Consider the following 5,000-nt stretch of genomic DNA (forward strand, 5'->3'; position numbering starts at 1 on the left):
AATTTGCGCGCCTGCTGCCTTCCTTGGATGTGGTAGCCGTTTCTCAGGCTCCCTCTCCGGAATCGAACCCTGATTCCCCGTTACCCGTTACAACCATGGTAGGCGCAGAACCTACCATCGACAGTTGATAAGGCAGACATTTGAAAGATGCGTCGCCGGTACGAGGACCGTGCGATCAGCCCTAAGTTATTCAGAGTCACCAAGGCAAACGGACCGGACGAGCCGACCGATTGGTTTTGATCTAATAAAAGCGTCCCTTCCATCTCTGGTCGGGACTCTGTTTGCATGTATTAGCTCTAGAATTACCACAGTTATCCAAGTAACGTGGGTACGATCTAAGGAACCATAACTGATTTAATGAGCCATTCGCGGTTTCACCTTAATGCGGCTTGTACTGAGACATGCATGGCTTAATCTTTGAGACAAGCATATGACTACTGGCAGGATCAACCAGGGAGCTGCGTCAACTAGAGCTGAGCAGCCGGCCGCCCGGGAGTGTGTCCCGGGGGCCCGCGCGAACACGCAAGCGTCCGCTCAATTATTCTGCAAACAGGAGGAGGCTGAGCTCCCCTGCACAACACACCTCGAAACCCTCTCAGGTCCCGGCGGCGCGCAGCGCCGTCCTAAGTACTTGGTCGGGTTCGAGAGAGGCGCAATCGCCCGGAGTTAGGCGAGTAGACGCTTTAGGTGCGACCACCCGTGCTCCCAACTGAGCTTGCCGCTGCCGACAGAGGCCCGGGAGCGTGCTGTCGTGGCATTGCCGGCGGGAGACAACACGCGCCACCTACGGTGACCGGCAGCTCCAACGCCAGCGCCACAGAAGGACAAAAGCCCTACTTGGGTGCCGAAGCGAACTCTCCCAGCACAGCGCACGCGCCAACACGTCCGCACAGCTGCGATACAAACCACCTGCGAGAACCGCTGGGGCGACCGAGCAGCAGACGGCGTCGCGGCGCCGAGCGCCGGGCGGCGGCGCATCCTCAGCGCACAAAGTCCTCAATCGGACCAGCACACTGCAGATGGCCACCGCGCTTCGCACCGGGCCCGCGAGGACCTACTTTGGCCGCAAGGCGCCGCGAGCAGGGGGCGCCGGCGCGCAGCTGCGCCGCCTGCCGCGTCCGTCGGCCGGCGCGCCTGCCACCGGCCGCCCCCACCAGCCGGCTGTAGCGCGTGCGCCCACGCACCGCGCTGCCAGCACGCCGGGCGGCCCCCCCTCACCGGCCGGGGACGGTCCCACCCAGCCACCGCCGCGTATCGCCTCACACCCAGATCCCCTTTCACGTTCGTGGGCATGGTGGGTCCCCTTTCACGTTCGTGGGCATGGTGGGTATCCCTGAAACAACCGGTTAATAGCTCGACCGATCGTCGCCAACACTGATTCACCTCTAGCGAGAACAACCGCACCACAACGGGTTACCGGTTGTTCATTTGCGTAACGTCACCAGCAAACGTACACGTCCATCGCCATTTGCAACGAGTATTGCATGCCTGTGTCAGGTGTCACAACACACTACGTCTGCCCACATAGACGCAACAACATGTGCACGCCTAGAGAACACGTGGAAGGTAGACCCCGTACGTATGCGGTGTCCATTGCGCGAACGACTGTCAGCCCGCCTCTGCAGCATGTCGCAGATGTGGAACGCGGTGCAACATGCTATCACGGTGTGTGAGAAGAGACGACTACGTCCGAATACACGCTCCACTACATCAACAGACTGCTCATGCTGATCGCCATCCAGGGCGTCCGTTCCTCCCACACGTCTGTATGGCGTACCACACTGCAATCCAGCTCTTATAGGGAGACGACACGTAGCTGCGTGCACAATATTTGGACTGTATGGTCCGCCGTTGCTAGGCGCTGTCGTCATACGGTCACATGGGCCACGATGTATCATTCAGTACATACGGAGCAATGTGCAGTACAGTTTGTGGGTTTTGCGTACATCGGCGGACAGGTGACAGGCCGTACCACAACGTAGGCTGAGTACGTCGGCATGCGAAGGGCATTGAACATGCAAACTTCTCACCGACCAGCTTGCGAAGGCAGGGGGGAAGGGGGGGGGGCATGTACGTCCTGCTGCTATCCACACTACAGTGTATAGCAGGAGCATGTGGAAAGTCAGCAACACCTGCAAGGTGTTTAACATGACGCGATACACAGGGGACCGGGCAGTGCGAGTAGCGAACTATATTGCGAGGGTTGCGGTTAGGCAACACTACACTACTTTAACGGGTTGCATAACAATTACAGAGCAGGTTCAGCGACAACGTGCGTCAGGTTAAGGCGCAATATAGTTTAGGTTACGGCGCACTTTAGGTTAGGTTAAGGCACATTATAGGTTAGGTTAAGGCACAACATGGGTTACGTTAAGGCACAACATGGGTTACGTTAAGGCACAACATGGGTTACGTTAAGGCACAACATGGGTTAGGTTAAGGCACAACATGGGTTAGGTTAAGGCACAACATGGGTTAGGTTAAGGCACAACATGGGTTAGGTTAAGGCACAACATGGGTTAGGTTAAGGCACAACATGGGTTAGGTTAAGGCACAACATGGGTTAGGTTAAGGCACAACATGGGTTAGGTTAAGGCACAACATGGGTTAGGTTAAGGCACAACATGGGTTAGGTTAAGGCACAACATGGGTTAGGTTAAGGCACAACATGGGTTAGGTTAAGGCACAACATGGGTTAGGTTAAGGCACAACATGGGTTAGGTTAAGGCACAACATGGGTTAGGTTAAGGCACAACATGGGTTAGGTTAAGGCACAACATGGGTTAGGTTAAGGCACAACATGGGTTAGGTTAAGGCACAACATGGGTTAGGTTAAGGCACAACATGGGTTAGGTTAAGGCACAACATGGGTTAGGTTAAGGCACAACATGGGTTAGGTTAAGGCACAACATGGGTTAGGTTAAGGCACAACATGGGTTAGGTTAAGGCACAACATGGGTTAGGTTAAGGCACAACATGGGTTAGGTTAAGGCACAACATGGGTTAGGTTAAGGCACAACATGGGTTAGGTTAAGGCACAACATGGGTTAGGTTAAGGCACAACATGGGTTAGGTTAAGGCACAACATGGGTTAGGTTAAGGCACAACATGGGTTAGGTTAAGGCACAACATGGGTTAGGTTAAGGCACAACATGGGTTAGGTTAAGGCACACCATGGGTTAGGTTAAGGCACACCATGGGTTAGGTTAAGGCACAACATGGGTTAGGTTAAGGCACAACATGGGTTAGGTTAAGGCACAACATGGGTTAGGTTAAGGCACAACATGGGTTAGGTTAAGGCACAACATGGGTTAGGTTAAGGCACAACGTAGGTTAGGTTAAGGCACAACGTGGGTTAGGTTAAGGCACAACGTGGGTTAGGTTAAGGCACAACGTGGGTTAGGTTAAGGCACAACGTGGGTTAGGTTAAGGCACAACATGGGTTAGGTTAAGGCACAACATGGGTTAGGTTAAGGCACACCATGGGTTAGGTTAAGGCACAACATGGGTTAGGTTAAGGCACAACATGGGTTAGGTTAAGGCACAACATGGGTTAGGTTAAGGCACAACATGGGTTAGGTTAAGGCACAACATGGGTTAGGTTAAGGCACAACATGGGTTAGGTTAAGGCACAACATGGGTTAGGTTAAGGCACAACGTAGGTTAGGTTAAGGCACAACGTGGGTTAGGTTAAGGCACAACATGGGTTAGGTTAAGGCACAACATGGGTTAGGTTAAGGCACAACATGGGTTAGGTTAAGGCACAACATGGGTTAGGTTAAGGCACAACATGGGTTAGGTTAAGGCACAACATGGGTTACGTTACGGCACAACATGGGTTACGTTACGGCACAACATGGGTTACGTTACGGCACAACATGGGTTACGTTACGGCACAACATGGGTTACGTTACGGCACAACATGGGTTACGTTACGGCACAACATGGGTTACGTTACGGCACAACATGGGTTACGTTACGGCACAAATTAGGTTAGGTTACGGCACAAATTAGGTTAGGTTAAGGCACAAATTAGGTTAGGTTAAGGCACAAATTAGGTTAGGTTAAGGCACAAATTAGGTTAGGTTAAGGCACAAATTAGGTTAGGTTAAGGCACAAATTAGGTTAGGTTAAGGCACAAATTAGGTTAGGTTAAGGCACGATATAGGTTAGGTTAAGGCACGATATAGGTTAGGTTAAGGCACGATATAGGTTAGGTTAAGGCACGATATAGGTTAGGTTAAGGCACGATATAGGTTAGGTTAAGGCACGATATAGGTTAGGTTAAGGCACGATATAGGTTAGGTTAAGGCACGATATAGGTTAGGTTAAGGTACGATATAGGTTAGGTTAAGGTACGATATAGGTTAGGTTAAGGTACGATATAGGTTAGGTTAAGGTACGATATAGGTTAGGTTAAGGTACGATATAGGTTAGGTTAAGGTACGATATAGGTTAGGTTAAGGTACGATATAGGTTAGGTTAAGGTACGATATAGGTTAGGTTAAGGTACGATATAGGTTAGGTTAAGGTACGATATAGGTTAGGTTAAGGTACGATATAGCGTAGGTTCAGATACACATTGTTGTAGGGAAAGGTGTATTGGGGGGGGGGGCGGCAGGTTCGTTGATAGTGATTATCGTAATTGGATGCCTGCGGTATTATCCGATTTGTCACGTCAGGATGCACTTTTGGCTCATGACAGGCGGCGCTCCGATTCCATGGTTGTGGCAGATCTGTGTCTTTCATTCCTGCCATTGTTTGTGTGCTGTGACAGGAGGCAGTATTGTGATGTTGGGTGCACCACTGTGTAGGACATGTGTGGGTGTTCGTGGCTTAGCTGAGCAATGTGCGGATGTCGGAAGGGTGGGATATTGTGTTTTCTGGGTGGACCTCCCGGTCTGGTAATGATAGTGTGGATTGTGTCATGTGGCGGAGAGGATGCACTGGATGTTCTTCCATGCTGGTGGTTAGATATTGTGTGTGATAAGAGAGTAGTG

General features: G+C 51.5%; 1 non-coding gene across 1 annotated transcript in view; it reads right to left on the reverse strand.

The window, feature by feature from the left end:
- LOC126430915 (small subunit ribosomal RNA) overlaps positions 1 to 457 on the reverse strand; it is a 1,909-nt gene extending 1,452 nt beyond the window's left edge. The window contains exon 1 of the ribosomal RNA XR_007577417.1: positions 1 to 457. This exon is cut by the window's left edge and continues 1,452 nt beyond it. This is a non-coding gene — a ribosomal RNA (small subunit ribosomal RNA).
- Positions 458 to 5,000: the final 4,543 nt, after the last annotated feature.

Source organism: Schistocerca serialis, unplaced genomic scaffold (assembly GCF_023864345.2).
Source record: "Schistocerca serialis cubense isolate TAMUIC-IGC-003099 unplaced genomic scaffold, iqSchSeri2.2 HiC_scaffold_1068, whole genome shotgun sequence".
Taxonomy (NCBI): domain Eukaryota; kingdom Metazoa; phylum Arthropoda; class Insecta; order Orthoptera; family Acrididae; genus Schistocerca; species Schistocerca serialis.